Source organism: Dendrobium catenatum, unplaced genomic scaffold (genome assembly GCF_001605985.2).
Source record: "Dendrobium catenatum unplaced genomic scaffold, ASM160598v2 fragScaff_scaffold_1392, whole genome shotgun sequence".
Classification (NCBI taxonomy): domain Eukaryota; kingdom Viridiplantae; phylum Streptophyta; class Magnoliopsida; order Asparagales; family Orchidaceae; genus Dendrobium; species Dendrobium catenatum.
Genome location: NW_021319854.1, coordinates 102,590 through 114,527, shown reverse-complemented (window position 1 = coordinate 114,527; position 11,938 = coordinate 102,590). Strand labels below are relative to the sequence as shown.

At 37.8% G+C, this 11,938-nt stretch overlaps 1 pseudogene; it reads left to right on the top strand.

Annotated features, from left to right (window-relative positions):
• Window positions 1-446: 446 nt before the first annotated feature.
• On the top strand, window positions 447-11,180 carry LOC110113911 (annotated as a pseudogene).
• The last annotated feature ends 758 nt before the right edge of the window (window positions 11,181-11,938 follow it).

Here is an 11,938-nt window from a genome sequence, read left to right as displayed (position 1 = left end):
GATCGGTGAGAAATGGAAACTGAGCCAACCCTTACGTTGGAATTTTTATTGCCTCAGGTTAGCTCACGCAGCTCTATGTTCGGTATTGATTAATAACGCGCCATGCAACAGTCCTTAAACCCGTAATGACCCGACGACAACCCAAACGCTTTAGCATATTTTTTTAAATATTTCGGGCCGGATGATCAATATTTGCTGAGGTCATCTAGGAGTGTTAGTGATGAGAATGCATCTGTTCTAAAATCCATGTCACAAACAGGGATAAGAACTGTTGATGCATTTACATACCTATCTGATGAAGTTGGAGGTGTTGGTAATCTGGGGTTCACCAAGCTGGATGCATACAACTACATCCAAAAAGAAAGAAGAGCCAAGATTGAGACTGGAGACACTAATTCACTGATCAAGTTGTTTAAATAGCAGATAATTGATGACAACATGTTTACCTGGGATTGACTCAAAATGAATCGGAGTGCTTGTGGCTTAATCACAAATGGCTTATCTCAATTTATCAAGTATGGGGTGATGATGTAGACTTTTGCTAAGAAGCTATGGAAGACTTTGGAGAATAAATATTAGATGAAGAGTGTGGATAATCGTCTACATATGAAACGGTGACTCTACAGGTTTCAGATGAGGCATAGGATTACAATTGATGAGCATTTGAATGACTTCACAAAGTTGTTGACAGATCTTTTGAATTTGGATGAGGAGGTTGGAGATGAAGCAATGTGCTCCTTATAATGAATTCAGTCCCGAATGAGTATGGAAACTTCATGATGACGCTCATTCATGAGGAGTTCTTGAACTATGGTGAGGTGACTACTGCATTGCTGAATCATGAGTTCCAGCGTTGGGGCAAGGAATCTGCAAAGATGAATTTAGTTGAGGCTCTCATGCTCCAATGAGGAAGATTTGAGAAATAGAAGAATAAAAGAGGCGACAGCGGCAAGCAGGGCAAGTTTAGCGGGCACAGTTTTGGGAAGAATCAGTGTGTTATCTACTTGGAGACTGGTTATTGAAATAAAGATTGTCCAAAGTTGAAGGAGAAGGAAAAAGAGTTTCCACTGAGGCTAACCTTAGTGTAGAAGAGCATGAAGAAGATTCAAATGTATCACTATTTGCAGTTTCTTAGAGTTTGGATTGAGATGGTTCATGCTAGATTTTGGATACTAGTGCTACCTATCACATTTGTCCCACTCGAGAGTGGTTCAGTACCTACAAGGAGCTTGATAGTGATGTTGTGACCATGGGAAATTATCAAGCATGTCGTACTATTGGTGTATGAAGCATTTTTCGTCATGATACATGATAGTACTGTGAGAGAACTAACTGATGTGAGACATGTTCTAGATATTTGCTATCTATTAGGGCTTTAGAGACCAAGGGCTATAGGGTAGTCGTTGAGACAGGAGTTCTAAAAATATATCATGGAGCTTTGGTTTTTCTGAAAGGGGGTTCGTCACCACAACATTTACTACCTTCAGGGAAAAACATTGATTTGAATGGCTACTCTTGCAGATGATTCTTCTGATGGAACTGCATTGAAATGCAGCTAGCTCATGCCGAAGAGGCTTCTCTTATAGCTTTGGTGAAGCAATGATTGATCAAGGAGAAAGCACCTACAAGCTTGATTTCTGTGAACATTGTGTGTTTGGCAAGAAGATGTGTATCCTTTGGTACTGTCATCTATAATACAAAGGGTATCTTAGAGCATGTTCATATAATGTTTGAGGCCCGATAAAGACAGCGTCATTCGGCGAGCGGCAATACTTTATCTCTTTTGTTGATGATTACTCCAGATGTATTTGGATGTATACCATGAGGCGTAAGAGCGTGGTAGTAGAGATTTTTCAGAACTTGTAAGAAGCGGATTGAGACTCAGACTGGTAAAGAGATCCGGTGTATCAGATCAAACAATGGGGGCGAATGCACTTGAGATGCATTCTTGTAAGAGTGTCAGAGATCTGTGATAGAGCACCACTTCACTAGTATAAGAGACACCACAATGGAACAGGGTGGCAGAGAGGATGAACTGGACTTTGGTGGAGAAAGATTGGTGTATTTTATCCAATGTTGGGTTGGATAGAGTCTATTGGGCTGAAGTAATAGATTATGTTTGTCACTTGGTGAACCGTCTGCCTTCTATAGTTATTGGGAAAAAGACTTTAAAGGAGATGTGGACAAGAAATCTTGCTAAAGATTATGAGCGCTTGAGAGTACTTGGGTGTCTAGCCTACTATCATGTTCAGAATGATAAACTGGAATCTTAGGCAAAGAAGACAATCTTTATTGGCTTTAGGCATGGAGTCAAGGGCTTCAAACTATATGATCCAGTAGAAAAGAAGATTGTCGTCAGCAATGTTTAAAATTGCGCAATTGGGTATTGAGGCATTTTTTGTTCATAAGGCGAGGCGTAAGCCTCAAAATTAAAAAAAAAAAGCATAAACTGATAATAAATGTAAAAAGTGATTTTTTATATGATGCTTAAATAATAAGTTAAATGATGACATATTAGCTTCCTATTGAATTATGAATTAACAAATTTACATACATATGAAACAAAAAAATTGCACAAGATCTAAAGTGACAAGTAATAAATTGTATGAAATAAAATTAAAATCCAAATATTATAAAATCAAAACAGTATTAAATATAGAAATTGCATATAAGTATCATATAACATCAAGTTCAACTCTAATTTTTTTTTTATCAATTCTTTACTCACTTGCATTTAATTCTTAGTGAAAGCTGAAATAGTTGGCAACAACTTAAGAATTATTTGCACTGTCATCACTGAGGTGGCCTTTATCTGAGTTGTTGCATAACAAATTGGTCTATCCCCTGTCTTATTCGATAGAGTTGAATGCCTCACAATATGCTTCTTTTTAATTTATTTCAATCATATTCATCTTTTAGAAATATTTTCATCAACATAAATATGAGATTAATGCTCCAAAATTTTTAGGATAGTTTTGTGCATCTTTCAAGTGATTGTCGGTGACGACTACGACAGTGTTGGCTACGACGAAAGCCGCGGGATAGAGGTAGAGGCAAACGAGAGGAAGTTGTTGTGCTCAAATGTGCATGAATGCATGATTTATGTTAGTTTTAACAAAAAAAAAATACAAATAGGGTAAGGCGTAAGCCTCACGCTAGCAAGGCGATACGTACCTCAAGGCGGGCCTCATCCAAGCTGAGGCGCAAGCCTCATAAAAAAGCTAGAGGCATGAGCCTCGAGGCATTTTTCACTAAAATTGCACTAAGGCGGGCCACAAGGTGAGTCTCGTATTGCGCAATTTTAAACAATGGTCGTCAATAGAGATGTTACTTTTGATAAGGCGAGTATGTTGAAGCCTCGAGACACTAAGCAAGTGGAGAGTTCCACTGGGAGTCTGGGACCGTAGATGCACTGCAGAAGCTGGAGTTTGATGCAAATGCAACTCCTCTTGTTCCACAAAAGTCAATCATTTCTACCCAGGTACCTGATTTAGCTGCAGATTAGGAGGTAGAAGATGATGTTGAGGATGTGATTCCTGCTCAAGAATCTATTGCGAAGAATAGGTCCAGGTGTCAGAATGTCCCAAAATTAAATCATAATTAAAAAAGTTCATAAAGTATTTTACACATGCATGTCAGACACGTTTGTCCAATTTATTTTTTATATATTTTTTTAGTCAGACACATTTTTGGCATGTCTGATATGTGTCGGACACTACATACCTCTTTGAGGAGAAGTGCCGACGCATCATATAGCTTATTTGCCATTAGAGTTACTCCAACCTTTTTATGTATATGCTCATAACACATTATGTCTCTAAGTGTAAAGCCACTCATCTACCGGAGCTTCCTCATCTTTTCAACTCTTAATTTTATGCTTCTCTTTTAATGGCCAACATTGTGTGCCATAAAGCATGCAGGTCTCACCTTCATTTTATAAAATTTTTTTCTTAAGTTTATGGGAGACTTTTCTACCACATAGCAAGCCCGATGCATTCCTCCACTTCAACCATCCAGCTTGGATTCTACTAATAATATTCCCATCTATTTCACTATCGCATTGAACAATAGGCTCGAGATATCTAAAAGATGCAATTTTTTAAAGACTAGATCACCCAATGTCACAATCCCACCACTAGATCTATTTTTTTAATTACTTTATCACCCAATGTATTCGATTTAGGCAACTATGTTCATAGGAAAAAATCACAAATTTTCACTTTTCCTTTAAGGGCTAAAAAATTATGCTAATAAAATTTTACCATATTTGATGGCATGCTTTATAGTTACTCTTTATTTATTTTTAATAAAACTGTCATGTTCTTCAATATGTATCATTAGATTTTAATGATGTGAGGAATTTGGATCGACCAATAAAAGTGTCCATGTTGAATGCTATAATTCTTGATTGCGAAACTTGGAGTTAGAATTGTAATTATAAATGTCTCTTGTTCTTTGTTGTTGATGTCAAAAGCAATAATGGACTAACCTAGTGATGCAACTCTAAGATGCACTAATTTATTGAGTTTTGAATGAGCTAAGAATTATGCATACACTAGATGCTTGAATTATATGAACCAAGTTTTAGAGATTTTATTTGATTTCTATTTCCTTCAAAGGGAGAAAAGATTTTTTTTGTTGCTTACATAAGTGATTTATCTTAATAAGTTTTGGGGATTGTAAAAATCCTGTCTAATTACACTCAACTTCTTACATAATATGTGCATCTCAAGGAAACTCAAAAATATTGACCGAGTACTCAATTGGCCTAATTCTGTTGAATCAATGATCAAATAAGCTTAGCATGACTTGTTAAGCACCATATAAAATCTGATATGCTATACTTAGTTGAAGCTCAAATGACCCTAAATTGGTAAACCAGTTGGTTCAATGGTATGTTAGTCGACCATAGGTGAGGAATTATGTTCGATTGAACCTGTGACAAGGAGCCACACATGGCAAACGAAGAGCAAGCAATGGTGACAAAGTTTTTGCTATCACCTTTTGTAAATGTCTAAATGATACTCATTTTCAAATAATTTGGAAGTTTTTCACTGCTAATGAAAAATCTCTAGAGAAATAGATTTTTCATGGATGAGACACTTCCTTTCAGCATTATATGAGTATTTGAGGTGACTGCCGCACAATCATTTATAAATCAGACATTGCTCTTTTCATTTTGTAAATCTCTTGACTTTTGTGCACACGTATCGGAAGTGCTTGTATTTTGAGCCTTCCATATGATATTTATTCTCTCTGTCGATAGTCCATATCGTAACGATTGAAATAGGAATTCGGCTCTTTGTAGCCATTTGAAGTCCGGATGATGCTCAATGTTGTCCTGTTGACTTCTGTATTGCTTGTTGTAGTAGCTATGTTGGACACGTTCTTGACGATTGCAGCAATTGCATCATCCATCACTATCTTAAGAACAAATGTCATTCAATAAGCAACACTTCATAGTTTGTAGACCTTACTCGGAAGTGGAGGTGCAACCAAGTCAAGCTGACTCGTGAGCCTGCTCGGACTCGACTTGGTAACAGGCTCGACTAGTCGAGCTTATCGAGCTCAAATAGGCCTCGGACTCGACTCGTCGGCTTGACGAGCTGCTCGACAGCGGAGCTCACGGGTGGGAAATTCTAATCCACGGAGCTCGCGAGAAGGAAATCAAAAATGACATAGCTCACAAATGGGAAATCCAAATTGATGGAGCTCACACGTGGATCTCGACGGCGGACAAGCTCTGGACGACGGCGTTAGTTATTTTCAACTACAAGCTCGGATCCTCGGGATGACATCGTCGGAGTTCGGGAAGACGACAGAGAAGATCTGGACGACGGCATTCATCATTTTTGAGGTTCAGGTCCTCGGGACGTTGTCGTCGGAGTTCGGGAAGAAGATGACGAGCTCGAGACAAAGTATATCGACGGTGGAGGTTGGGAAGACAGACGTGACAACGGACGAGGGACGACGAATGCAACAAGTTCGAAAGCGGAGCTCGGGACTGAGCTCGACGAGCCGCTCGACATGAAGACAAGTCGAGCTCGAGCTCGGTATTTAGATAGTCGAGCTCGACTCGAACAACCACCCCTGGCTCGAGCTCGACTCGACTCATTTGCACCCCTACTCGGAAGCACTGCTATTCATGCTATCCGAGGATTTCTTCAAGCCAATTTTCAGACACATGCTTTTGCTGCAGCTGCATATAAGGACTGACCGCGGTGCCTCTTTCTTCATCTTAATTTTCATAGGGGCATCTTGCACTACCGTCCCCCAAACGAAAGATAAAATTGATTATTTAAAAAAAGAAGCAGATGGAATGATGGTTTCAAATTAAGCGGTGATAGAAAGTTGTAAAGCAGAACATGCTGGAAAAGATACTCTAAACTAAGTAGTGATGTATTTCTTTTGACGATATAGGTTATATGTGGTTAGAGGCAGTCATCAGAAAATAAACCGAGTCTAAATAAGATGTTATTAAAAGATACGTAGTAGAGGGACTGGTATTTTTCTTAAGACGTTTCGAAAGGATGAAAGTGTCTATATATTGCATTTTTAAGTAATTGCATTTAGGATTTATTGGAAATCCAAGCAACTGGTATTTTTCTTAGAATTGGATTTCTTACTGCTTCTTAAAGTAGCTTTCTAGTACAAAAAAAATAAAAGTTTTATGCTAAAAAGCTACTTTAAGAAGCAGTAAGAAAGCCGTCTCAAATGAAGCCTAAGATTGCTTATTGCCAGAAGCACTAGATCAGATAATGTTCTGGTGGTGCCTGTTGTTTAGCATTTATGTTTTACTTTTACAGGTATAGTAGTTGCTATGAGTTGGCATTGATTTTTCATTCCTTAATGAAAATTGCTAATTTCTTTTCATGGAGTCATCCTTCCATCTTATAACCAATAGCATTAGCTTGAGTAAGTAAGGTGTTGACATATTGTTGGCAGTACTTATAAAAATCATTAAGCATTTTTGCTGTTCGTTCACTGGTTTAGCAAATTTTCTTCCATAGTCATTCTCAGTATGCTACCGTGGAAATACTATATGGATGCCTCTACAAAGTTATTAGACCTTTAAGAGGAGAGACCCTTACGTTTGTCTGAAAAATTAGCAGCAAAAAGACAGTACAACAGGTTGTCCGCTTGAAGTTCTAGTGAACATTTGAAGGATAATTATAAATAAAAATGCTGAAAGTGACCTAGGCAGGTGGTGCATCATGCATTTGAATTATTTGTGCACTACAAAAAGCCTTTCAGTTGAGTTTCTTTTTATCTTATATAGGTCTAAAGCATCTAGCTTCTCTTTTTGTTGGAAAAGGAACAGCTTTGAGGCTATGTCAATCCATTTTGTATAATTCAACTTGTTCATTACAACACAGAGATGCTTATCATCCATATTCTCTTATCAAATTATTGTTCTACTGGATCTTTCTCTTCTTAGTTGTCCTACTGTCTGCTCTTCATATTCTTTTCTTTTCTTCTTCTTATCTGCTCTGCATATTCTATCAATTAATACTTGAAGAAATTAAAGTTTTTTTTTTTTCTTTTTGAGAAGCATTGTATGATGCTCTCTTTCCCTATATTTATGTGAGATTGTTTCTTCTTTTGTTTTCTGCAACAGGATCATTATCTTTATCGAAAGATGTAGGAAGGTTTGAGTCTGTCTTCAAGATCTCAAGGAAGACCTTCAATTATATCTGTTCTTTAGTTAGGGATGACCTAATGGCAAAGACATCAAATGTAGTCTTTGCAAATGGTCAGGTTATGTCTATTGAAGATCAAGTAGCTATTGCTTTGCGAAGGCTGAGCTCCGGCGATTCCCTTCTGAGCATAGGCCTATCGTTTGGTCTGAACCATTCAACAGTTGCCCAGGTGACATGGCGGTTCATTGAGACCTCTGTTTAAAATTGCGCAATGAGAGGCGCGCCTTTGCGCAATTCCTCCCAAAAACGCCTCATAGCCTACGCAATTTTGGTCTTGCAAGAGGTGTACGCCTCACAGGGGCTGAGGCGCGCCTCAGAGGCGCAATTGCGCAATTCCTTGTGAGGCGTACGCAATTCTGGGTAGTGGATGCAGAGAAGAAACCAGCTCGCCTCACGGACGAAAACTGCCTCGAGGCGCAGTTACGCAATTTTAAACCTTGATTGAGACCATGGAAGAGAGAGGCATGCATCATCTCCAATGGTCAAACTCTGAACAGGAAATTAAATCAATAAAATACAAGTTTGAGAGAGTCCGGGGACTTCCAAACTGCTGCGGAGCCATGGACACCACCCATATCATGATGTGCCTTCCTTCTGCAGATTCTTCTAACAAGGTATGGCTTAATCCTGAGAAGAACCATAGCATGATACTGCAAGCTATTGTTGACCCTGAAATGAGATTCAGGGACATTGTCACTGGATGGCCTGGAAGCATGAATGAATTCGCTATCCTTCATGACTCCGGCTTCTTCAAGCTCTGTGAAAAGGGCTCGAGATTAAATGGAAAGATGGAGCTCAAAGACGGATCCGAAATAAGTGAATATATAATAGGCGACGCAGCTTTCCCACTCCTTCATTGGCTTCTCACACCTTACCAAGGAAAAGATTTATGTGCTTCCATGATAGAGTTCAACAAGAGACATTCTGCAACCAGAATTGTGGCGCAGAGGGCATTGGCGAGGTTCAAAGATATGTGGAGGATAGTTCAAGGTGAGATGTGGAGACCAGCTAAGCATAAACTGCCAAGGATAATTCTTGTTTGCTGTATTCTACATAACATCGTTATTGACCAGGAAGATGAAGTGAGAGTGAGATGGTTCTATCTCACCATCATGATGTAAATTATAAGCAGCAGCTCTGCAATTTTTCCGACAAGGATTGAGTCACAACAAGGGATAAGTTGTCTCATTATTTATCTGGAAGACTACCTCCATGAACTGAACATGAAGGTTGAGTTTGTTTTTTGCTTTTTTTTTTTTCTTTTTCTTTTTTGTTATTTTTCATGGCAATATACCATTCCAAACTATGGCTCTACTGCATTAATCCTTTTTATGCTGAAGAGGTACTTCTTGCTGGCAAAACACCAGCCGATCCCTTTTTTAAATATTTCAATTGTATTTGAAGATCTTTTTAAAAGCATTTCTCTTTGTTTAAATATAGCACTGAGGTTCTCCTTCTCTTCTGGGCAAAATGTTCTTCACAAGACTTTGAAGTGTCTTCCTTCTTGATTGTTGTCTTAAATGTGAGGACTTCCATTTCTTGTTTGTCATATTATGAAATGGCCAAATATGTTCCACCTGAAAATAGCTGTACCCTTTTGGTCATGCAATTGAAAATTATATGCAGAGTTTGGAGTTTTAATCAAATAAGCACTATTTGAAGCCTTCCAACTACTCCAAAAAGTAATAGCTATGGTGACTTAAAAGTGCTTTATAATCAACTTTTTTTTTAAGTTTTTGTTAATTTCATCAATGACAAGAAACTCACTGCATACTTCCAATCTGAGAATGAACTCCAATTTTTTTTTTAAGTCCTCCATATATTGCTTTTGGCCTTGCACATAAAGAGCAAATGGAAGTTATTTTCTGGAAGTCTTTACACTTACAGTAAATCTTTGATGAAACAAACCCTTACTTATAAAGATGCTTCTTATCAAATAAATTTTTTTTTCTCTTTTCAAATAGATAAATCAACATAGAATATCAGGTTTGAAAGGAGGTATAGACTTCCAAATCCAATCAGTGGGTTTAATGATGATGCCATCCATAAGAAAAGAGTTAAGAATATTTGAGAGTAAATTGTTCATCTGCTGAACTGCTAGCTTCATTCTTGATTGAACTAAAAGAATCTCTGCGAGTAAAACTATCAAGTTCTCTCTCAATCTCGTCCATTTAAGTTAAAGACAGTGGATTTTGCCTAAATAACTTTAGATCTTGATAAATGAACTTTTAAATTTTATTAGAATTTAAGTTCCAAGTGATTAACTTCAACTTTTGAGGGCATTTTAAAAGATATAATCCCCTCTAGATTATCTTTGATGTCAATGTAGTGTGTTTGAATATTTTATTTTGTTATTTAAATCTTATCAACTCTACTTTTTAATATCATAGGATCAAATTTAATACAAGCAATGAACTCAAGATTGAGTATTTTATAATGAATTTTGTTTATTAAAGGCATTAAGAGCTTATATGAATATAAAAGCAAATATCATCGTGGAATTTGCAACAATGTATTCATTCATTTGAATAAGATTTAAAAATAATTCTTTCATAGGGAGCTATTTGAAATTTATTGCTCCTTTATCTCTCTTGTTATATATTATTTGAAAATCATTCACATGAATGCTGCAATTTGTGTAAGTGCCCGACATGATAATTATTCACATGAATGTTTCAGTAATGCATATTTGTGACTTGACATTTTAAGTTCATTATTGTTTCACATCTATCCTCTTGTAATTATGTTGTAAATATAGTTAGAGCATCTCCTACGGAACTCCAAACACTTGAATGCCGTCACCCCGGAGCTCCAGCCGATCGCTAAAAATTCCGCTATTTCCTTGCGAGTAAACAGTGGGACACCAATATTCGTGTTGTACTGTTCATCAGCGCTATTTTTCTACCTCTACCGAACTTGCCAAGGAACGAGCGAAAGAAGAGAAAGACCATTACCTTCGCAAAATGGAGTTCGAGTGGAGATGAATTGCGACATATTTTAAAGTTTCACGGCATTTTGAAGTGAAAAATGCAATTTTCCGTTGGAGCTGATCATAGAAGAGTCACAAGTCAAAGTCTCTTATGTACTTTTAAAATGAGAAAAAAATTGTATGTGCCTCGTAGTTTAGTGATATAGGCCATCGCATCAAAAAGACACACACTTAGAAATATTTTTATTTTTATTTTTTTCTTCTGATTCTTTTTTTTCTTTTTCTTTTTCTTTTTCCTTTTTAACAAGAGAAAAAAAAAAAAAAGAAGAGAGAGAGAGAGAGAGAGAGAGAGAGAGAGAGAATGTGAGGGAAGTAGGAGAGAGAAAGCCTGTGTTGGAGGGCAAATTATTACATCCTGTCACCGGACGCAGAAAATAGGTTCGGACATCCAATAAAATTTACCACATCACCTGCGCTTTTGACTGTGCTTTTGACTTGCGCTTTAGTTGCGCTTTACCTGTGCTTTTGACGCGCTTAATTTAAAATAATATTTTATTAATATCCGGACCTATCTCCGCGTCCGGTGACCGAATGCAATAATTTGCCGTGTTGGAGTTGGAAGAATTATTATGTCCTCTGATCAGACGTAGAGCTACGTTCGGCTGCCAATAACATGTCGCAACGTTCTCTTACTCTTTACCGCGTGGCCCGACGACTTAACCCGGAACGGAACCCGGGAATACTATGTTCGCGTATTGCGAGGTATTACTCGATATTTGCTCGGTATTGTTCGGTATTGCTAGGTATTGCTTGACAATAACAAAAAATACCGCTTTGTGAAGACATACCGAGTTGTACCGAGTTTTTGTGCCTACTCGATATTTGCTTGGTATTGCTCGGTATTGGTTATTGCCGAGCAAAATCGACCAATACCTAGCAATATCGAGCAATACCTAGCAAAATCGAGAAATATCGAGCCATCCTAGGTCCGTTCCGGGTCAGGTTGTCGGGCCGCACGGTAAATAGTGAGAATGCGTGGCGCGATTCTATTGGCGGCTGAACTTTTATTTGGTCCAGTGAACGTACGTAGAGCTACGTTCGGCCTGCACTAAGATCGCAGGCACAAAATGAGAAATACCGAGCAAATATCGAACAATTCCAACAATAATGAGAAATACCATTATGTGAAGACAAAATATTGAGTTATACCGAGCAATACCGAGTAATCCCAAAAAATACTAAGTTTTTTCTAGAAAAAAACTCAGTATTTTTTGGAATTGCTCGGTATTACTCGGTATTGGTCTTCACA